General features: G+C 55.3%; 1 pseudogene across 1 annotated transcript; it reads right to left on the bottom strand.

Moving 5' to 3' along the window:
* Positions 1-22,148, bottom strand: LOC110346682 (PC4 and SFRS1-interacting protein-like; annotated as a pseudogene). The gene is made up of 5 exons (XR_002390872.2): positions 21,754-22,148; positions 21,178-21,243; positions 1,696-18,380; positions 775-1,601; positions 1-740 (listed from the first exon to the last, which is right to left on the bottom strand). The product of XR_002390872.2 is annotated as a PC4 and SFRS1-interacting protein-like (transcript).
* Between the last annotated feature and the right edge of the window lie 1,227 nt (positions 22,149-23,375).

Below are 23,375 nucleotides of genomic sequence, written 5' to 3'. Positions count from 1 at the left end.
AGACGGAAGCCACGGCAGAGCAGCTGGGCCTTGAGGCCTGACCTGGTCTGATTCCACCTCTACCTCAAGGAACTGGGAGACCTTTAAGACTGTTAGGTACAGCTAAGACTTGGAGATGACCAATCAAGGCAGAAAGATTTATTAGCATGACAAGTACCGTACAGCAGCATGTCAGGGGTGCGAAGTAGACTTCACCCCAGGCCAGCAGCTTTTTTTTTTTAAACTTTATTTTAAAATTTTGGTTAGAGTTTCATTTTTTTTTTTTCAAACAAGTCTACTGCTTAATCTCTCAGGATTAAAAAAAACAAGATTCTAAAGAATTAAACAACAAAGGAATGTCAAAGGAAGGGCACAGCTGCCCCACTCAGGTATAATAGCTATTCCAATTAATACCTAGCTTCAAAACAAAATGAATTTTTATATTTTCTAAATGAATAATGTACAACCACCATCTTCATCTAGGCTTGTTATACCTTTCAAACACAAAGCTTCATTTTAAGCTTAGTAAAAAGCTTAACAGGAATGATGGCTGACCTTATTGTGTAGTGTGTACCTCACAGTAAACTTTGTTAACAGTCAGAACACAGTAACAATGCCATTAATAATGAAATCCTCAATTCAGAATCTGGAACATTCTTCCATCAAGGGCAGAAGGGGAAATTCAGTCCGATGAGTCCATCTCAAGATCTTCATCTTTTGTTTGCTCCACTTGTATTCTCTTTTCAGGAACTGGATTAATGCTTTGAGCCCCAAATGAGATATATTTTTCATTACTGGAGATTACATGTTGTTTGGTGCTCAGTTTCCATTTGTTCCTCTCACTTGTGTTTTTGGTCTGCGGCTTCCTTCTCGTGCTGGCCTTTCAGCATATTCCTCCTCTGAGCCGTCTGGAAGTTTCTTCCACCCTTTCTCTCCTTTTCACCTTCATGGTCATCTCCCTCTTCTTCAGGATCAGAGGCTGATGTAACCCCTGTTTTAGCTAAATTTTTCCCTTTTGATTCAACTTCTTTCTTGCCCTCTTTTTTGTCTGGCTCTTTCCTTGGTTTATCTTCTTCCTTCTGCCCCTCTTCATCCTTTGCAGGCTGCTTTTTAGGTTGTTTTTCCTCTTGCCCCTTTTTCTTATTTTGTCTTCTTCAGCACCCGTGTTCCTCTCTGAAGGGCAAGGCTGTTTTGCCGTTTTGGGTCTGCCTCTTGGTTTCGGAATCTTGACTTCTGTAGCTGCAGGTTGCCCTTTCTTAGGACTCACTTTTAGATGAACAGATGCTGTTGCTGTTGTCACTACTCCTGCTTCCTCAGTTTCTACTTTTTCTGCCTTTCTCTTTCTCCCTCCTCTGGCAGCTTTTGGAGTGGTTATGTCGACTGCTTTAGTCCTATCCTCACTGCTTGCTTTTTCTTCATAATCACTGTCTTCCTCTGAAACACTAGTTTCTTTTTCTTTAACTTCAACATCAGAGGATGCATTTGACTGTTTAGTTGATGCCTGTCGGCTTGTCTATCTTCCATAAGCCTTCATTAAAACTTTTCATTTGTTTGGCTTACCATACTTTTCCTTATTTTCTGAGTAAGGAAATATATCCTTTGGTCCTAAAAAAGCTGTTTCAGGGCCAGGGATTTAGCTCAGTGGTTCCGGCACCTGCCTCACAAGCACAAGGACCTGAATTCGATTCCCGGTACCAAAAAAAAAAAGCTGTTTCATGAGTCCCAAAACAGAAGATGGGCAGTTTGTTTGTGGGTGGCTTTACAGCCCCATCAGGAACTTCATTTACTTGAGCTGACTAATGAGGGTAACCTTTCATCTTGGCAAAGATGAGGTCTCCAGGTTTGAAATCTCAAGTCATGTTTTAGGGGCAAGGCTGGGGTCCCGAGCCCAGGAGGAGTTCAACAGTCAGCTTGGCTCAGTCCCGGGGCCGGCAGGGAGGACACCTAGGGCTGAGGGCATGAGGGGAATTCTTTAAACTAACAAAGACCCTCCAAGCCTCAGTTTCCTCTTCTGTTAAACAAGGAAACAGGGTCTGTTTTGTGCCATTGTTACCAGGTTCTGTAATTCTGTAGACTCTTTCTAGGTTCTTTGTGTCCTGAACAAAGAATTTGGCAAGACATGCGAAAATGGCAGTGAACTTTTACATTTATTACAAGTAGGAAAAGAAGCATGTTCCGCAGAGTGAGAGCAGGCCACTGAGAGTTCAAAGTGGCATGGGATTAATGACGAATGTCTTTTGTATCCCTCATTCCTCAGCTGACGTTAGATCTAGGCCATCCTACCCAAACCCTGCTTTGGCCGGGGATTTAGCTCAGTGGTTTCGCGGCCTGCTGCGCAAGCACAAGGACCCGAGTTTGATCCCCAGTACCAAAAAAAACAAAACCTGCTTGATTTCTCTCCAGAAGAACTGAAGATAGCACTTTCTGGTTGGTCTGTGCGCGCCTCCTGAATCTGATTGCAGGACACGCCCCGTTGCTCGGCGGGTTGGCCACGCCCTCATCTCCTGCCTCACTATTGTGACTGAGGCTGCCCATGAAGCATCCAGCTAGTCCAGGGCAGTTCAGGACCCTCCCACCGTTCTCCTCCCCCTCAACCAGATGGGTGTCAGGAGGCTCTGTGGGGTGAGGCTCAACAGCTCACAGGCTCCCCAACTCCGGCAGGGGGCGGGGCAGGATGGGGAGCTTTAGACATCTGCAATGCTGTGGAACTTGGACCTGCATTGTATGTGGGGCTGTGCTCTGTCCCCCACCCCCAATCTTGAGTGCTTCAGGGATTTATTTTCAAAGCTGCCTTTGATATTCATGTAAAAGAAACTAAAAGGGAAAGAAGCTGAGCCTGGGCTCCTGTGAGCCAGGAAGGGCAGGAGAAGGGCCCTCACAGACCGCCCTATAAACATGCGTTAAAACCCGATTTAGAAGAGGAGCTTGAGTGTCAGAGGGTCCAGGTGCACGGCTGGGAAGTGCTGGAGTCACAACTGAAATGCACTCCTGGCCTTCGCCTTCCACTGCCCCACTGTGCCTAGAGCTACAGAGGAGCAGCCCAGGCCTGGCTACTTGGAATCCAGGGCCTCCCCTATGAGAAGTGCTCTCTTCCCTTGCCTGCCTGCACTTTCTTTCGAAGCAAACCAAGGCCCAGAGAGCACAGCTGGCCAGCAGGGTCACACAACAAGCTGATGGGGTTGAGCCTGTCCCAAAGCTGTACTGATCTCCACTTGCCCCATTCAGCCTCCACACGTGCCCGTCTTGTGCCTGGGGACTTTGTGGAGAGAGCCCTCTGATACCCAGGCCCGATGCAGAGGGGAGGGAGGGGAGGAGTCAGTGGGTGGCAGAACAGGGTCAGGCCACTTCCCTGGTTTCTGGAAAGCAGAGACCAAGGTGCTTTTTTCTCTTGCTTTTGTGAGAAAGCTTGTAAAACACACTGCCTGGTGGCTTCAGGTGTGTCCACTGCTGCCTCTGTCACCGGAGGCTCTCCCACCTGCCTGTCAGCCCTGCATATGGTGGCCATTGTGTGGTATCTGTACAGCTGTCCCCACTGTCTGGCTGTGTGGCCAGGTAGGGTCATCCCCCATCAGAGAGAGCCACAAGGATCAGCCTGGCAGTGCCATTGCTGGGGGCAGGGCCAGCAGTAGGCATTCACCCACCCCACCAAACCAGTTAGAAACGCGAACCCAGATCCTGGAGAGAGATGGGAGGTGGGCCTGAGATGTCTCCCCATGCTCAGATGCCCACTTAGTCCTGCTGTGGAGTTGGGCGTGTGTCCTGAAGGGCTCCCCACGCAGATCCCATCAGTCACATTCCACGGGGAGAAGAGCGGCTCTGACCCCAGTGTGGTGTGCAGGGGGGTGGGGGGCCCCAGAGTGGAGGCGGAAAGCCAGGGAGCACAGCTGTGGTGCCTTCCAGGGAAGAGATGGGGATGGCATGGCTAGGACACTGACTTAGGGAACCCGCTGGGTGCCTGGCTGTGACCTGCAATCACAGAGATTCAGGACACAGGTGCAGACCAATCAGAAAGTGCTATCTTCATTTCTTCTGGTGAGAGAGCAAGCCAGTTTTTGATAGGCCCCAATACCCAGGTGTGGTACTGCGGGGAGGACTAGGACGTTCTGATTCCTAGGATCCTAGGGGGCAGGGAGGGAAAGGTGGCTTTGGCAGGAGGCTGGGACAGCAGCTGCCCCTGAACTCAGATTTGGGGGATGGCCAGGTGACCAGAGCCCAGCATGGAACCTGAGGCAGAGCCTCCCTGATTGCCAGATGGGCAATGCAGCCCACCACATGGGCCACTGACCACAATGTCTAAGCTCCTGAGCTGCAGGGAGAACAACTGAGAACGGCCTGGCAGGCTGAGCCCTGCCCATGGGACCAGGCTCACTTGGAGGTCAGTAGAGCCCTACTTTTTTCCTGTGGCTCACATGGCTGGGACCCATGGGGTAATGTGCTGAATTGTCGCAACATAATTAGACATGTGTCACAAGGTGGTGCTCATAGCTCTTCCTTCCTCTCTCCCTCCTCCTCTCCCTCTCTCACTCCCTTCCTCCCCTACTCCCCTTCTTCCTTTTTTCTCTTTTTTGCAGTGCTGAGGATGAAACCCAGAGCCTTGTGTGTGCTAGGCAAGCACTCTATCACTGAGCTTCACTCCCAGCCTTTCTGTGTTTTAAATCTCCATTCCTCGATGACAAGGACGAGATTCTCGCTGTTACTGAATTGAATCTTCACAAGTTGCCAGGCTGATCCCAAGCCCTGTGGAGTTTCCTATTCACCTTGTTGCTATTGCCCTCAGCCTGGGACAAGCAGGCTCAGATTCCCAGAGACAATGAGTCTTCACAGGACAGTCCGATTTGCATGGTAGCAATGGTGCAGTCCTCTGGGCTGCTGTTCAGCCTTGGGAAAGTCACTTAACCTCTTAGAACCTCAGTTTTACTCCAATTTGAAATGGGGATGATCAAGTACGGGCACATGGAAGCAACACTGTATTTTTTTTTTTTTTAATCAGAGGCCCCCGGGCCCAAGCTATGTAGCACATCAAGTTGGTGTCACAGAGCTCCCAGTCCCCATGGGCCCAGGCTGGCTGCTGAGAGGCAAAGGCTACATAGGCAACAGCTGTCCTCAGGTGCACAGAGCCTGGAGGAGCCGGCATTGAGAATGAGAGTGAAGTCCCAAGGTGCGACCAGTCTGGAGCTGAGTCCTAAGTGTTCTAAGCATCAGTCAAGGTGACAGGAGTTCAGAACAGATACTTCAGTGCTCTGTGGCAGAACAAGGCTCTCTCTCATACCTGCCTGGCACCTGTCAACACCCTAGCATTAGGCTGGCTGCACCTGGGCAGTGGAAGCCCTGGCCTGCAACCAACTTAGAAATGTACGGGAAGCAGAGTCAGAAAGCTTCCACAATCTTCCTGGACTTGGCAGCTTTGCAAAGCCATAATAGCAAGCGCTGTCTACTTGATGACTGGGCCTCCAGGACAAAGACCGTGTGATGGCTTCACCTTGAATGAAGCTCCCAGGAAAGGTTTGCGTTTGAGCACCAAGTTTGGTCTGTTTTCTCTTCTTAGGAAAAAGGCACCAAGTTGAATCTGGTGCCTAATCCTGATCCTAACCCTAATCCTGACCCTAACCCTAACCCTGGCCTTTCTGCCCTGTCTGCCCAGCCTGACTGTGGCAGCTCTTCTCAGAGGCCTGGAAGCAGCAGCTCTTTGTCTTTTTTCCACTGACTTCCCCCACTACCTGGTGTAACTGATTAGTCCTCATGCAAGCAAATGTAACTGGAATTTTTTTTTTTCTAACCTAGAGCCAAAGGTGGTAGCTGGTATGGAGGATAACAGCTAGACAAACACAATGAATATAAAGCTTGGGAGTGGTGAGTAGACAGGTTGCCTGTTCCCTGGAGGAAATGGGTATGAATTAGGAGAGAGTGAAGAAGATTCATTGGGGAAAAGGAGAAACAAAATTTCCAGTGCAGGCTGCGAGTGTGGCTTGGTGATAGGGTGGTTGCCTAGCATATACAAGGCCCTGGGTTCCATCCCTAATAGCACAAAGCAAAGCAAAACGTAAACACACACACACACACACACACAGCAAAACATGAGAATTGTGGTGCTATTTGAGTAAAGGTACCCTGGCCTTCATCCCTGCCCTTTTCATGGTTATCTGATAGTCTAATGTACTAACTTTATTCTTGCATAACTTTAATCAAGTTGAGTTGCAGACAAATTAAGAGATCTTAAGCAGAGGGAGATGGTGTGATGGGATTGAATGCTCTAGCACCAGGAACTGGGTGAGGGGCTGTCAGGGTGGCCTGGGGAAAGAGGAGGAGGCCTGGACCAGAAATGGAAGCCTTGGTGTGGAAGAGACACGCTGGATGTGAAGCAGACTTCCAAGGCTGCATCAGGGCTATTAATTAGGGGAGGGAAAGGGGAAAGATGGGGGCCAGCACCTCAGGGGGATGCTCAGGGTGGGGCTGTGTAGTGTGGGGAATCCTGGGGCATGGATTTGAGGTTCGGGAAGAGATTCTAGCCTGGAGATGAGGCCTTATCACCTTAGCAATAATGACTAAAGTCACGGAGTGAGCCTGATTAGCTAGGACATTGTAGGAAGGGCCAAAGCAGGTTCTGCCCAGTCTAGCGTAAACAGTGGACATCTGATCGCAGTGGGGTGGAGTCAGAGACGTCCCCAGGGCATTGTAGAGGAAGGGGGTGGGCTGTATATTTCTTCTAGGAAAGGAGTGCCCTCCTTGGCAGGCAGTGGAGAAAAGGAAGCTGCGTGTACCCTCCCCACCCCTTTACTATTTTAGGGGCAAAGTGGCAGGGAACTACACAGGTGTAATGATCTCTGCTTGACAGAAAGAGAAAGAAGCTACTGGGGGTGTGTGGGTCATCAGGTGAAAGAGGAGTATGAAAGTGATGGAAATTTCACAGCCCCGAGGGGATGTCAGGACTGCTAAGGGGAGAAGAAAAGCCCAGTGTGCCTGGAGTCAGGTTATAGGGTGGACGGGACAGGGCTGAGCTCATGACCGATCACGTTTCCAGTCTGATTAATCCAGCCCTCCGGAGCAGGATAAGAACACTGGTGGGATTACAAATAACCATAAACACAGACAGGCTTGACACTTGGGCTCTTGCTCCTGCCTGCTGAGTGCGTGGCTACACCAGCCAGGATGACAGTTTAGTGGAGGGAGCCTGGCAAGGGTGTGCGGTGGGCACCACAGTCCAGTCCAGACCTCCCTCCGTGGGACAACGTCTCCTTTCGTTGTTCAATGTCTTGCGCATTATTGCCGGCATCTCCCTCACAGGGTGAGTGAAAATATCTTCTAGGAAACTTGAAAACCACAGCAGAAAGTAGGCGAGTCTAAGGTGGCCCAGAAATGCCCTGCATAGACAGAAAAGGTAGGAATGACACCAAGGACTGAAAGCAGGGGCACCCTTGGCATGAGCAATGCCTGCCCGGAAGGCAAGTGGGGAGTGCTGTGAGCTGATGTGTCACACTCGAAAATGCAGCGGCCGAAGCACAGTTCCTGGGGCTGTGTAACTGTGAGCAAAGGAAGAGCAAACAGAAGTCCATGTGCATTATCTGTTTACCCCAATGACTCATGCACGGCTTCACTACAGATAAAGGGTCACAGCCATTCACTTCCTGAGCCTTTATTTTTTAGAAACAGGGTCTCTCTATGTAGTTCAAGCTGGCCTTACACTCACTATGTAGCCCAGGCTGGCCTCAAACTCTGCAGCAGTCCTCCTGCCTCAGCCTCCTGAGTGCTGGAATTACAGGCATGTGCCACCACACCTGGCCCCTGAGTCTTAAATGTCAAAAAGAAAGGGCATTGGCCAGTCTTCAGACATGGATGTGGCATTTGCACCCACTGCTGCCTCCTGCTCTCTCCCCTCCCGTCACTTAGCAGGAGTCCTTTTGATCAGGGTGGTTTTCACCTTGGCTACTTCATGTATTTCCTTATGCTTGTGGCACTTGTATCCAATGCGTATCTAATGTATCATTTTGATGTAACTGTTTATTGACAGAACACAGAATGTATACCCAGCAGTGTATAGTCTGTCATGTGCCAATGACATCCAGAGATCTCACCACTTCCTGTAAGGCAGAGGCTGTAAACTTCATCTTAGGAGAGATTCTTAGTGGTTTGTGACTTAGATGTTTCGGGCTATTTAGGGATAGTCAGAAAAATTGGCTGGGCTTTCCAGGCGGGCTGTGAGCGCCACGTTAATTTGCCTATTTGAGATAACGTAATATAAGCTCCTGGTGGCCAAGTCTTCTCTAGCTGACTGGGAGCTGTGGTGATTAAAGGCCTTCAGTTTTCCCAGAGAGAAACATGGAAGAGTCCAGAGGGAGGAGAGGATACAAATGCATCCTGGAATTGCAAGCTAAAAGAACCTAGGGACCTCGTGTCAGAGACCTGGAACGTGTGGGCAGAGGGATGGGGCGCCTTGGCTAGCCGGAGGCCAGCACGGCCCTGTGAAGGAAGGGGCACTGCAGGCCCCACGAGGGAGGCCTGGCCCTGATGCACAAGGAGCCGGGGGTCAGGAGAAGCCCAGCCTCCTGCCTCCAGTGCCCCTGCTTTTCCCACTGCTCCTACTCAGACCCTCAATTACTGCTGGGGAAACTGAGGCCACCGAGACTATCTTGGCTTGAGTCCCTGAGAGGCCAGTGGCAGAGTCAGGAGTGAAATCAGAGCACGCAGCCTTGTTTATCTTCACACCCAGCAGACAATGCAGCAAGAGACTGAATTTCCTATTTTCTCTCTTTTTTTTTTGGTACTGGGGATTGAACTCAGGACCTTGTGCTTGTGAGGCAGGCGGGAGAGCCACTGAGCTACATCCCCAGCCCCCATTCTCTTTTTTTCTTGTCCCTTCTTTCCTTTCCCCTCCCGCTTCCTTGTTCCCCTTCTCATTCTAACATTTTCTTCCCACTTCCCAGGGTCTGTTAGACATTTTGGTCCTTATTTCCACTTCGGTTCCTCACCCCAGAGAAACGGCGTGATGTTAGACACGTGTGCCCCATTTCTCTCACTTGCCGGGGTGATGTGGGAGCTGGAGCTGGTGAATCATGAGGGGAGGGCGGCTTGGGGTCAGAGAGGCCTAAGAGGCAGTGGCAGCAGCCCAGGTGTCACTGAGGAGGGGACGAGGTGGCAAAAATGGAAAAGTGCCCAGAGATCTGGGAGATTCCGTTGGCCCCGATTTCCGCACCTCCTCCTCTCCCCACTCTTCGCTCAGCAGCGAGCGCCCTGCTCTCTGCGCCTCTACAACTCGGCAGTGGGGCCTTTCAGTGGGAAAGGTGCCCGCGCGGTGACATGGAACAAGCTGGTGCAGGTGGTGCCCCTGCCACCTGCTCCCGTTTCTCCCCTGTGCTGCCGGCTGGGGCAGGTGCCAGGAGGGCTCGAGGCCGCTGGCTCCCATCGGTCCAGGGAATCCCCAAGCCTGTAGGACTCACCGCCATGCCGGGGCACCCTGACACCAGTTCCTGAAAGCAAAGCAAGAGGGAGGTGGAGCTGGAGGGCACGACTGGATGCCCGGACTCCAGTCACACCCATCCCAGCCTCGGGAGAGGACCCTAGACTGGGGAGATTCACTGCTCTGTAAGAGCAGACCCAGGCCAGCTCCGGGACCAGGGATAGTCGCCCCTAACGGCTGCCCCGGGAAAGAGGGACCTTACATTGCATGCTACCGGCAAGAAGCTGGAGCCAGGGGTGGTGGCACGCACCTCTGCCTCTGGGAGGCAGAGGCACAGAGATCAAAAGTTCAAGCCCAGATTGGACAACACAGTAACTTAGCAAGAACCTATCTCAAAAGAAAAAAAAAAATGAAAGGGCTGGAAATGCAGCTCAATTCAGGGGTCCTGGATTCAATCCCCAGTACCAGAAAGGGGGGGAGAGGGAGAGAGAGAGAAGAGGAAGAGGAAGAAGAAGGAGGAGGAGGAAAAAAGAGGAAGAAGAGGAGAAGGGGAAGGAGGAGAAGAAGAGGGGAAGAGAAGGAGGAAGATGAAGAAGAAAGGAGAAAAGAAAAAGAAACCAGCAAGGCTAGGGCAGTCTTCTAGGCAGGACAGAAGTTATGACTTGCCCACTCCAGGCCTGTGTTTCCAGCCTGGGCCAGGGGCCTTGGGCTTAAGCAGGATCCAGGCCTTGTCCTAAATCCCACCAAGCTGGGACACCTCGGGAAGACAGCCAGGGAGGGGGCCGAGGGCCCGCTCCTGCATAGACACTGCCCTGCAGAAATGAGCAGGGCCCGTGCTTCCCACCCGTACACTGCCTGAGCCCACAGCTTGCCAAGAGGGCCGCTGGTGGGTTTTGGTTCCCAGGTGCCCCAGCCCCACCTCCAGGCAGAGCAGACCCTGCCACTTCCGAGCTTCTCAGCATTGCTCAGACACTTGGTCCTAGGGCCAGGGATTTAGCTCGGTTCCACCGCCTGCCTCACAAGCACAAGGTCCCGAGTTCTATCCCCAGTACCAAAAAACCCCAAAAAACAAACAAGACACTTGGTCCTCTCTGACTTCTGATTCTTGCTGTGAAATGGGGATGTTGATGTACCACAGACCACACACACAGTGACAATGACAAGAGATGATGTTAAATCATCTTGCGGCCCGGAGAAATAGACACCTAGGCTCTGGAGTAAGCTCTTTCCTTGAAGACAGCATGTCCCTGCTGCTGGCCTGCTCTGTGCTCAGAGCTCCCCCTGCATCTTGACTCTGTGCCATCTGTAGCGTCTTGGGCTGAGACAGGACTCAGTGCCCGCTTGCCGGGGACACCTGGGCCATGGCTGAGGGCCACCTGGGACTCCGGTCCTCTGCTTTATTGCAGTAACAGGAAGTCAGACCCCAGGCAGTCCTGGCCCGAGAGTGTGCCACGATCCTATGAGATAGTGACTCTGTCCATCTTGGCAGGGGCTGCTCCTTCTGCGGCATGCTGTCGCCTCACTGCCACCCTTCCAGGATGGCTCAGGTGCCCTCCCACAGACACACACACACACACACACACACACACACACACACACACACACACAGAGCCAACATGTGCAGGTTTCCAGATCACCTGTCCACAAACACTGGCTTCACCCAGATGCTCAACTTGTGTCACTTGGATACTGAGGCCTTTGACACAGGAGAACTGGGACAGAGAGGTCGGGTCCCACACTGCAGGCGTGGTCACTCCAGCTGGTGTGGTGACCTCAGTGGAGGGACCAGAGGGGCCTTGTCAGTGTTGGTCATCATTGCAGAGACCACCTGCCTGCCCGAGGTGGGTCCGGGAGGCCCAGGGCCCCCTCGCCAGCAGAGCCCTGCCAGGAGGAAAAAGCCTTATGTCAGCGCAGGACACAGAGAGCCCTTGGACAGGTGGCTTTCCTGCCCTCTTTGGGCTCAGCTTCCCTTCCTGCAAAATGGGAGGGAGGAGATCTGGGCTCGGGCCTTCCAGAGCCCTCTGTGCTGAACACCAATGGCTCTCAGAAGCATCTCCATTCCCGGGGAAGTGGGAGTGGATCTCAGTCGACTGCAGGGTTCTCGCCACTTCCCGTCCCCCACCCCACTACAGGCCCCGGAACCCACATGCCAGCCAGTCCAGTCACGATGTTGCTTTAAGGCTGGGCCGAGGGGCAGCACCTGGAGCCCCAGGGACCTGGAAGGCCACCCAGAGTCACTCTGAGTCCCGAGTGGGCAGCAGTGAGTAAGGGTGGGGATGCAGGACCTCTGGGAGGGGACTTCAGAGTGGGCAGTTTGGAGGGCACCCACCAGCAGGAGGGACAGCCTCATTTGGCCTGAGCCATGACACTCAGGGCCTCAGTTTCCCTGGCAGGTAGGTGGGATGGGTTCTTACCTGGCGGCGAGCATGGCCCAGTGCGCCTGGGTTTCAGCCGGCCCTCCTCCTGCTCCCCTGACCCTAACAGGCACTGCCACCCCTGCTACCTTGCCAGGCAGGGCTGCTAGTGGGGGGCAGGTGTCCAAGAGGTAGGTACTGAGTGTAGAGCTGCTGCAGAGACAAACATCACACAAGAAGAGCATAAGCAGTTTCCATGTGTTCTACCCTGCGTAGGTGCTCTGGTGCTATTGTGCCCACATTACAGCAGAGGGCACTAACGCATGGAGAAGCTGGCTAGCCGGCCCTGTGTCCGAGCAGGGTCCCTGTGCTCATGGACTCCTGCCATCTCAGCTGCACTAGCTGCATAATTTGGGCTCAGCTGAAAAAAAGGAAGATGTCATTAGTGCTTCTCCTCTATGAAACATTTGCACTGAGCCTAACGTTTTAGTGGGTTGATATTACTGATGCCCCCTAGAGACCCTGCCCTAGCTCACTGTGCTACAGCTGGACACAGGCTCTTTTCCAAGGCAGGGCCATTACACACAAGGCCATGGGAAATACCCTTTTGGACAAAGTCCTGCTCCGTGTCCTGAGTTTCAGCTGGAAATATTGGGAGCCCTCTTTCCCACGTGTCCTGGGGCACACTCTCTCCCCCATGACATGACAAGAACAGCTGACCTCATGGAACTGAGAAGGAGAGGAGAGGCAGCACGCAACCCTCAAGGCCCAGTCCTGCTGGCCTAAGGACCCATGGGTCCCCCTGCCACTCCCAGCTGCCCAGAAGGTCGCCACAGTGGGGGGCCTTACACCCATCAGGCCAGGGGTCCCCTCAACCTAGACTGGTACTATGTCCTCGGAGGAGAGCTGCAGGTCAGTGGGGTGGGGGACCTCTGGCATTGCTCAGTAATCTCTCAAGAGAGTCCTCTTCTGGGCCAGGCCCTGCCCTGAGCCCTGAGCCTTGAGGACAAGCCCCGTGACAGAAGTGGATGACAACAGGAGGAGCCAGAGCTGTGTGAGAGAAGACGTGGTCCTGCAGAGATGTGGGCAATGCAGGAAGGCTCCCAGGGGGAGGTGGCAGCTGAGCTCAGCAGAGGAGCTAAGGGCCCAGGTGGCAGGAGGAGTCAGATCACTGGGACCCTGTCCTGCTTCTGTCACCACTGGCCGAGGGACTCCCGCCGCCCAAGCCTCAGTTCCCTCATCTGAAGTTAAGCAGGAGCAATGCCCGAAATAGCCACTGTCCTGAGGTGCTTCCACATGCTCAGGGCTGAGTGCCTGGTGTCTGTTCACCACCTCTCTCTTGTTACTTCCACTTGCAGAGAGGAAATCGAGGCATTGAGGTGCTGTGTGACTCGCCCATGGACACCAGCTCCTGCGTGTCAGAACCGGGGCTTGCATGTGGGCAGCCTGGCCCAGTTTCTGCTCTCTCGCACCCCTGGCTCAGGGAACTCCTGTGAGAGCTCAGTGTGTGAGGGCTCAGCCCAGGGCCTGCACCCAGGGCCCAGAAAAGGGCTTCATCCCCTATGTGGCCGAGGCACAGTGCAGGGGCTGACGGAGAAACAGTTGCGTTCAGAGTTTCTCAGCTTGCTTTTCTATGATTGGTTCCTCCCCTAGCCTTCTTGCACATTTTTTCTTAATCCTCTCCATGAAATCTGACTCATGTAGGTTGGGACATCTGGTTCTGCTGTGTGCACAGATCTGGCCCATGAGGAAGGATGTACTCTGGATGGCCTTACTCCACACGGTAGCCAGCCTGCCCCTCACCGGGCCTTCGTGCATCCTCTGTCCCCCGAGCCAGCTGTCCTGCAGGGCCTGGGTAAGAATCACTGTTGCCACATGCAGAAGAGGAAGGGAGGTCACACAGAGGACGGCAGCAAGAGTCACTGGCTGGAGCGCTTGTGCCCCACTCCCACACCCCACTGTAAGCACTGGATTGGGGCACAGCAGGAGCTAATCCAGACCCCAGGAGCCAGCTGGGGAATCCTGGATGCCTCTCTTCCCCTTGTCCCGTGGTGAAGAATGGGACAATATCTCTGCTCTCCACCTGTGGCACTGTGAGCCCAGGTAGAGCATTGGGCAGGGGCACTGGCCAGGAGCCACAGCTGTTTCACGGGACCCTGAGAGGGAAGGGCAGGCTGCCGGGGACAATCCCATCAAACCTTGCACTTCTCAGATGAGAGACGGTGGCCTCAGAGACCCGGGTCCCACGGCAAGTTCATGGCGCACGACGTTTCCATTCCTCCAGGGTAGTTGGTAACTCCCGCTAATTCTTTTGCCACCCCCCTAATCTCTTGGTCCCCTTCTCATCTGCAAAAGATCTAGCTGCCTTCTTCCTACCATCTAGCTTTTGTTTTGCTCTTTATTTCTACTTTGAGTTTTTCATATAATAGAAATCATGTGACATTTGAGCTTCTGGGTCTGGTTTATTTCACTTAACACTATGGTCGCGACCCAAGTCTTAGATTTGGAAACCAGTGTGGCTGTGTATCAAGTACTCTTTCCTGTCCTCTGCAGCCTGCGGGGGCCAGCAGCTGATTCATATGGGGTGGCTCCCCTGCCCCTGCTGACCCCGGGCACTTCGCTGTCTAGGGGTCCTGGCTGCCCCTGAAATCACACATAGGCCTCTTGGATGTTGGCTTGTGCGGGGCCCTCCCTGCTGCCCTCTGTCTCCCCGATTATTCATCTGCTTATTCTCTCATGCAATGAGCTAACATTGACTGAGCACCGGCTGTGCGCCAGGCCTATTTGGAATACTGATGATGCAGCAGCGGACGAGACAGACACAGTGCCCACCCTGGGGATCCTGCATCTTCAGTGTAAGCACCCTGGGTGAGGTGGGGCCTCGCTGTGTATCCAGCAAAGTTACTAGGCTTTCCGAGCAACATCGGATTTCTCATCTGTCAGCTGGGGTGACCACCGACCTTTGCCCTTGCCTTGCTGTGAGGCAGCTGAGAGAGATGGAGAAGTGTCACACCCAGCTCCTTCTGCTCTGACAGAGTGCTGCAGCCATGCCGCACCCCTGCGCCCCAGGCTGACTGGGGTCTCAACTCTGCGAGGCCCATTTTACAGACCAGAAGGCTGGGGTGGCCCAGGAACAGCCGCACTGAGGGGGACAGAGGAGCTGAGCTTTGTAGCCAGGGCCTGCACTCAGCTGCAAAACGAGCAGCATCGGCTGCCCCCAGCCTGGCGTGAATCCGAAACAAGATGACAGCTGGAGCGTTGGGCAGTGTCTTGTCCCTTGTCCCCTCCCCTTCCCCTACTGTGCTCACTCAGCTCAGCAGAAGGCCCCAGGTCTCCTGCCCTCACTGGCTCCAGAGCAGCAAGCTCCTGGCCTTAGTGGGTTTCTGGGCATAGTACTGTGACCCAGGACTGAGCCCCACAGCCACAGGGCTCCCACAGTGCAGAGGGAGCCTCCCCTGGAAGTGTGTGACCGGCACCTGCCAGGGTCGGTAAGCCCAGCTGCCCCCAGGTGACAGGAGGCTGCTGCATGCCTGCCCTCTAAGCAAACTTCCTGCTGTGGGCTGTGCCTGCCTGCCGGATGTCACCTGCTGGAGTGGCCCAGGTGTACTCAAAGCCAGTCCCGTATCTCCAGGGGCGTAGATAACCTGGGGAGAGGCATGGGCATGGCTGGGAGGTGAGCAGGGCAGGAATGGGGCAGGTCTGGAAGCCCCGTTACCAGTTTTCTGACCTTTGTCAAGGCTTTTTCCACTTTCCCCTCTCCTGCACCTGTGACGGGGGAATTATTATCCCCTCATCATAGATGAGGATTGAGAGGTTTAGAGACGGTGTGAAGCAGGCCTGGGTCACACAGAGACAGAACCCAGCTTGCCTGCCTCTGGGAGCACCGTTCTTTGTCCTAACCTCCCACGCAGAGGATTCTGGGAACCTTGAGGCAGTGAGGCTCTATTGGTGTCCTCAGCTGCAGGGCCTCTGACCACACCCTGCATCCTGCACCACACAGGCTGGGCTCAAATCCAAGGTGCCAGTCACCCTGTACTGTCACCCTGGCCTGTGTGTCGCCCAGCAAGTCTGCCAGCTGGTGGGGTTCTCTGAGGGCCTCAGTGGACTCGGGTCTAGAAGACACTTTGCCAAAGGTGGGTCCTGCCCCAATGGACACTGGTGTCCCGGGAGGGCAGCAGCGTTGTCTGCATAGCACATGCTAGTGTCCTAGGAGTGAGAGGGCACGGTCACCCTCATTTCACAGATGGAGAAACAGGGGCCCTAGTGAAAGCGCTACTAATTCCTGATCCCCACCAAGAATGGGTGGAGCTGGGAGCTGAGCCAGCCAGGGCCACACCCATAGTCATCCCTCGAGTGACTCGGAGACGGCCTTCAGGTCACCTAGCCCGCTCCAAAGCAGGCAGTAACACCCAGCACTGTCGAAGGACCCCTCTGGCCTACACTGACCCCACCTGCCTCAGTCCAGGACCCACGGAGAGACTGCTGGCTGTAGCCTGTGGTTTCTCAGGAGGCCTAAGGCCGCCCAGCTCCCACTATCTTCCCACTCAATGGGAGGCCTCCCCACGGCATCAGGAGGGAAGTCCAAGGTCAGCTCATCTGCTCTCCTACCTTCATTGCCCCAGCTGCTCTGTTCAGAAAGCCTGCATCCTGGAAAGGTCAGGGCATCTGCTGGGGCTGCAGAAGGTGCTGAGCCTGAAACTTGAGGTGCTATGAAAAGTGTGCTCCAGGAGCAGAGCTCTCCAGCCAGCTGCACCTGAGTCCTGCAGGAGCCTGGTGATGTTCCCAGTTGGCCATGGTGCCTATGATCCATGGCATCCCAGCCCAGCGCACCATCCTGTGCCCTGCTGAGGAGCCAGCTAAGGAGACCCAGGAGTGGGAGGTGGCAGTGCCACAGCAGATCACACAATTGCCAGTCCTTGGCCCCAGCCCCTGAGCTGGGCACTGAGCAGCCACGGTGCCTGTGCTGGGTACAGGCAGATGTGCTGTGCAGGCTGCCTGAGCTGGAGGGGCAGCTTGGAGATGTCCTGCCTGCCTCGGCCTCCCGGAGCTTCCACCCTGGCCCCTCCACTGTCATTGGCAGTGGCACCCAGGGAGTCTGCTCAGGTACTTGCCTCACTCAGCTCAGCCAGAAGGAGGCAGCCCTGCACCCGAGAGCGGCTCCCTCTGGCCGGGGCCTGCTTCTCTGGCCACGGGGCCCTCACCACCCAGGCCTGGGGACCAGCGGCAGGCAGTATCTGGGAGACCCCTGAGAGGGAACCCCGTGGAATCCACCCCGTCAATCTTTATGGGGACCAGAAGAGCAGCGGGACTGTGCCCGCCCTGCCAGCCCCCCCCCCACTGCCCAGGAGCACCTCCAGCTTTGAAGGGCAAAGTGCACCTGCCACCTCTGGCCTCTCCTCGGCCACTGGCCACCAGCTGTGTGAACCCGAAGGCCTCTATTCCTGCCAGTGGTTGGCACTCAGGACTCCCAGGTAGGCTTCCCCCAGGGGGGCCCTGCTCCGGATCGTCTTGCCCCTCCCTCTTCACAGCTCAAACTTGCTGCACCAAGGGCTCTGAGCCCTCCTGATGGACCTGGCACTGTCGGGGGAGCTGGCTCACCCTGCCGCTGGACCCCCATGCTGCACAAACAGTGAGGTGCTAATGAGCACCCCACCCCCTGCCTTCTCCTCCAGCACAGCTGGACCCCCAGACCCTCCCCAGGTCAGCTCCGCTGCCTCGGTCTTCCTGGGACCCCAGCCTCTCCCCTCTGATTGGGGACTTCCTCTTGGACTGTTCTTTGGATGCAGTGGTGATGGGGCAGGCTGGGGGAGCTGCTGTCTGCAGCCAAGGCCCCAGGACCCCCCCCACATGCACACCTGTCAGGAAGTGCTCCCTTTATCATCTATGTATGCAGCTGACGGCAGCGGCCCCTCCTCCACACAAGGACCCCCATACCCGTGCCACCTGTACCAAGCCCTGTGGCCTGCCTTGTGCCTGCCTTCACCTCTTTTACAGCTTATCTTCCTTTCTGCGTGCTGTCTGTCCTTTCCTGTTTTCTGTCTTCCCCACTATACCCTCGCATTCCTGCTAAGATCCTGTGCAGACTTCCTGGACCCCGGCTGAGCGCTCCTTGACCTGACACTAGGGGGAGCAGTCTCACATTTCTGGCCCCCAGACCCCAGGCAAGTTGGTCAGATCCTTTCGGATGTGCCCCTTGTGGGCCTGGGCACCACTCAGTCTTGGAAGCACACAGCCAACCTTGCCGAGCTCTCTCGGTCCTGGGGGACCCCCATGGGCCCAGGACGGTGTCTGAAACTCTGCTTCTCCTCTCATCCTGTGCTGGGGACTGGGGGGGCCTCCATCAGCTTCACAGAGAGGAGGGACGATGTCATGGGGACTCCAAGCTCCTTCCTCCATTTCTGGTGACAGTTGTGGTTTAGTATTCACTGTCTTCACACAACACTAAGCATTTTATAAAACAGAAACTAAAAACCAAAAACCAAAAAGAAGTGGTTGACCTGGTGGGTAGTGAGCTGTCTGTTTCTGGAGACATGTAAGCAGGAATAATCATCAAGCAGACTTACCATATCAAGGTCTCAAACATCCAGCTGCACAGGTTTTGTTCCACCATGCCCTTCCATTATGACTTCATGATTCCTGACCATGGACTGAATCTCCTGAAACCATTAAAAATTAAATCTCCCTTTAAGTTGTGAGTGTCAGACATTGTATCCAGCAACAAGAAAGCTGACTAATACAGATCAGTTTTTCAGCAAACATCCTTGCCCTCAACTCCTGAATACTCAGAGTCAGTCCCTGCCCTAGCACAGTGACAGAAGATTTCAGTGGGAGCCTACAGCAGGGAGTGGGAGCTCAGCTGCAGGAGGGGCAGGTCAGGAACCATCCTGGAGGAGCCTTGCAGGACGTGTGGAGAGCAGAGCTGGGAGGTGGGCAAGGCCTTCCCTGCTGAGGAAAGACTGGGAGGGCGGAGCGGGCAGGGGCTGCTCACGCCCAGTCTCAGCTACATGCAGGGGCACCAGGGTGCTGCAGAGATGAGCCCAGGCCATGGAGTAGTCCCTGGCCTGGCATGCAGTCGGGCTCTGCACTGGCCAGGCTTACATAATTTTTTCTGCTTCTGCAGGACCCCAGGAGTGGATCCCACCCCCACGGATGTGGAGGTCACAGGCTACGCACTGGCTGAGGCCCACACGCCCTGCGGAGAAGGACCTGCAGCACAGCGCCCTCTGTGACCCCTGCTGGGTGCCCCACCCCACCCAGCTCAGCATGTGCTCCAAGCTCCCGCTGTTGTTGCTGTAGAAACACCACCTGCCAGGGTGCTGTCCCCAGGCCCAGCTCAGACTTTGGGCGGCCCTGAAGCTGGTGAAAAAAGCCATGAGCCTTTCCCGGGGCCTCCTGATATGCAGTAGTCACTCAATGAATGCTTGTTGCTGAATGATGTTTTATGTATCTATTGCTGTATAACAAACCTCCCTAAAATTTACCAGCCTAAAATAAATCCCATTTAATGAGGCCTCACAATCTAGACACGGTTGGTCCCCATGGTCCTTCAGCTCCCTGTGGCATCGGTGGCCTGCAGGCATCAGGGTCCCAGAGGAACATAGTGTCCAGGGTGGCTTTCACAGCGGCAGCCGGGGGATGTGTGTAGAGGGGAGCACGGGACTGGTGTGCAGAGGCAGCAGCCCAAGCTTGTAAACCCTGAACTCAGACCCAGGGAGCTGGACCAGGCTGCCATCCTGGTGACCTCGCACAGCGGCTTGTCCTCTTTCTGCCTCAATTTCCTTGCCTGTAAAATGGAATTGGGACTTGCAGGGGGCCCAGCCCCACCTCCCAGTCTAAGGGGAGGGTGAGCGAGGTGACCCTGTGGTCACTGTGGTGATCCATAGTGGACCCTGTGGGCTCAGCACCAGTGTGGCCTCTTTGCCGTGGGCCAGGGGCCAAGTGCGGCGCTTCCCAGGTGCTGGGAGTACAGGTGGCCCCCTCACCAGGTGCTGACCCGGGCTTGCCGATGGGGTGCTCACTGCTCCCTTTGCTCTCCCTGGGCAGGAGCGTGCTATCTGTACAGCGACATTCTGCTGCCCTGCATCTCCACGGGCCCTGTTTCAGATGAGAAAACCAGCCCAGGGAGGCTGCAAGACCTTGCCAGGGCCCCACAGCAAGCAGGGGTCCGAGGCCTTGGGTCAGCCAGCTGGATGAGGACAGGGTCCAGCGGCCTCCTGTGTGCTGGGCCTCCTGCCACTGTCATCTCACAGAGCTGCTCCTGACAGGCTGTGTATACAGGGCCCATGCTGCACTCAGGCCTGGCTGGGCCATGGGCCACAGGACTTGGGGCCACCTCCTGCTTGACGCCCTGTAGCTGCCCACTGGTGCCCTCCCCAGTCTTCTCAGTTCAGAGCCAAGAGCGAGCCTGGCCAGATCAGAACCCGGTTCCCAGCCCCTGTGAACAATGAGACTGTCATGTGGGTCTGGGACAAGGTCGCCCCCCCCCCCCGCCACCGGCCCCCCAGCAAGGGCTGTGTACTTGCCAGTCCCTCTCTGCCGAGGGGCCTGGGGCCCTCTGGAACCCTTTTCCTAACCCTAACCCTAACCCTGGTCCCCTCCTGTTCCCCCCTCCCTCCCCTCTCTGGTCACTGAGTCCCCTCCCCTGCCCAGTCCCCCCAGGGCAATGCACGAGTCAGGAAGATGCCTGGCTCTGCCTTGCTGTGGGACCTGGGCTGGACATAGCAGTCACCAAACCTCTGCAGTCCTGCAGCAGTCAATGCCTCCTTCCTACCCCAAAAGCCAGGAATTTCCCCCAGGGTGGGCGAGTTAATGAGTGGCAGGAGCTGGAGGGACACAAAGCCCTTTCCTGCATTTCCTCTCCAGGGGGCTCACCTGGGTCCTGTCCGGAAGCCCTCAGCAGGGACAGTGACTTGCTCAAGGTCACCTGGAGGCTGAGCCAAGGCCACAGAGGCAGCCTCACCCAGGCGAGTGGCCGTGCCCTCTGCCCACAGATGTCACTGACAGCCTTCTCCCTTCCTGCCCCGAAGACAGCAGTGAAGAAGATAAAGTTGTTACCCTTCGGGAGCTTGGGTTCTTGTTGAGAAGACAGACAGGAGATGGGGCAAACTAATAATGTGTGTGGTGTTAGATGGCAATGAAGACGGAGATGGTTAATTAGGAGAGGAGAACAGGCACCCTTCGGGGAGGAGTTTTGAAATTTTAGAGCAGGACCAGGGGAGATCTCATATGAAGCTGACATTCGGCGGAAGACATGAAAGAGGTAAGGGAGGCAGCCCTGGCGATATGTGGGAGGAAGAGCATACAGGGCAGAAGGAACAGCAGGTTCAAAGGCCCTGGGGTGCCTGTGCCTTCCAGGAACAGCCAAGAGCCAGGGTGGTCCAAGGAGAGTGAGTGACCGCTGAGAGGGGCGATGTGCAGGCAGCAAAGGCGCATCACCCTGAGCCTCTGAGTTACCTGGAAGCCTCTGGCCTTTATGCTGAGTAGATAGGGAGCTGTCAGGGTTCTGAGCAGAGGGGTGACCTAGAAGTAGGGGTAGAAAGAGACTTCAGGGATCGATGAAGGGAACCAGAGAGAGGGAGACAGACAATGGGGCTCACACCAGGAATGGGGGGCTAAGAAGTGATTGGAGTCTTTTTTCTTTTTCTTCATTACTGGGGATTGGACCCAGCCAGGGCTTTCGTACTAAGCTGCATCCCGAGTCCATTTTATTTCGAGACAGGTCTAGCCAAGTCTCTAAGTTGCCCGGACTAGGCTCAAACTGGTGATCCCTCCCCCTGGGCTTCCAGGAGAGCTGGGATCACAGGCGTGCGCCACCGCCTAGCTGTGAATGGGCTCCATTTGCTGCGGCCGGAGAGGGGCGGGGGGGAGGTGAGGCTGGGGGTGCCCTGGGGGTGCCCTGGAGACTGCCCGGCGGGATGGCAGGAGGGTGTCGGATGCCTGCGCACAGCCTAACCTCAGTCGGGGGTCCCCGCTCCCCCTGCGGGTCCGCCCTCCCCTCCCCGCGCAAGGCTCGGCTGCGCTGGGCCTCACCGGCTCCCCTCGGGCTCCAGACGGCCAGGCCCGCGGCCCTGTGTGCACGGCGTCTCTACCGCGGTGTCCTTGTGTGTGCCCGGCCGCCATGGCCCCAGCACCTGCACGATCCCAGCTCTGAGCCTGCGGCTCCTTCTTCGGGGCCCGGTTTCTGCCCCCCTCAAGCGGGCATGTCCTTCCCCTCTGCGCGCCTGTGGGTGTGACCCGGCCCAAGGGCCTTTGCCAGGGAGCCCCTGCTGTCCGTGTGGCCGCGCTCCCGGGGCAAGGCTGAGGCAAGGTCAAGAGGGGACCCTTTCACAGGCGCCCTGAGCTCGGTGTCCTCACCTCACCGTGCCGGAGGTGACAGCCGCGGCCCCGCCCTGGGGGGTGCGGACCCAGCGGATCACGGGCTTGCAACGGTCGCCACCAGGGGGCGCAGAAGATGACGCCCCACGCAGCCACCAGGTCCCGGGGTGCCGCCCCTTCCCCTCCTCCCCGGTGCCTGTCTCTTCCTTCCTCTCCCTCCCATCCCCTGGCCCCCTCTCTCCTCCCGGGTGCAGGACTGAGGATAGACCGGGGCTTCCACTCAGCACCAGATGTGATCAAAGATACAGTGAGGTTTAAATGTACCTTTCACGGTCCTTGTGACTTGGAGAGAGCCCAAGTCACACCGTGCCAGGTGGGTGAGGACACCTTCAGGTTTTTATTGGACAGAAACTGCGTTTTGAATCAATTCAGGACATTGAGGCAGCCACAAAATGACACTCACAAAAGAGGACTTCCAGGATTTCGGGACTTCAGAGAGTGGCAAGAACAACAGGATAAGTGTGCTTTAACCGAGGGGGTGTATTTTGAGAGGGATTAATGGCAACGAGTCATTTACTGCAATAAAATTTAACAAAAAACGGTGGCCAAGTTTATTCAAGAAAGTAAAAGAGTGGGAGAGAAAGTGGCTTTGCAGAGCAAGCTTGGGCCTAGTAAATAGGAAAAGAGGGTAAGAGCAAAGATAAAGTACACGCCGTGTGTGGGAAACAGCGTGGGCTATCGTGGAAAGCTACAATAGCTTGCAATAAAATTTTTTTTTTTGGTATGGGGATCAGACCTGGGACCTTGTGCTTGTGAGACAGGAGGCGGAACCACTGAGCTAAGTGCTGGGCCCTGCAATAAATAATTTTTTAAAAAATTTAACTCTCACCATATTTTTTTAATCATACCACTTGCATCCCCAGGCCTTTTTTAATTTTTTACTTTGAGACAAGATTTCCCTACTAAGTTGTCCAGGCTGGCTTTGAATTGTGACCCTCCTGCTCAGCCTCTGGAGTGCTGGGATGGCAGGTGTGCACCACCACGCCCGGTATCCCAGTGACCTTGGACCTGCTCTTCCGGTGATGGTGATCATGTCTCCCTGGAAGGTCCTGCACTGTGAAGAATCAGTGCTTTCCCTCCATCTGTTGCTTCCCTCTACCAGACCTGGGAGGGGGCAGTGATGACGCAGCTGAAGCCCAGCTGCCTGGGGTCACCCGGAGGACTCAGACCTGCAGGCAACCCTGAACTCTGCCCCTCTACAGAATGTGCCTGCCTGCTTTGAGCAAAGATGGAGTGGGGCGTGAAAGGGGCCACACCTGAGAGCGCAGTGGGGTGAG

Source organism: Heterocephalus glaber, unplaced genomic scaffold (assembly GCF_053883595.1).
Source record: "Heterocephalus glaber isolate CG9 unplaced genomic scaffold, H.glaber_assembly_v1.0 deba00001447, whole genome shotgun sequence".
NCBI lineage: Eukaryota > Metazoa > Chordata > Mammalia > Rodentia > Bathyergidae > Heterocephalus > Heterocephalus glaber.
Note: the sequence above shows the minus strand (reverse complement) of the source record. Positions and strands in the feature narration are given on the sequence as shown.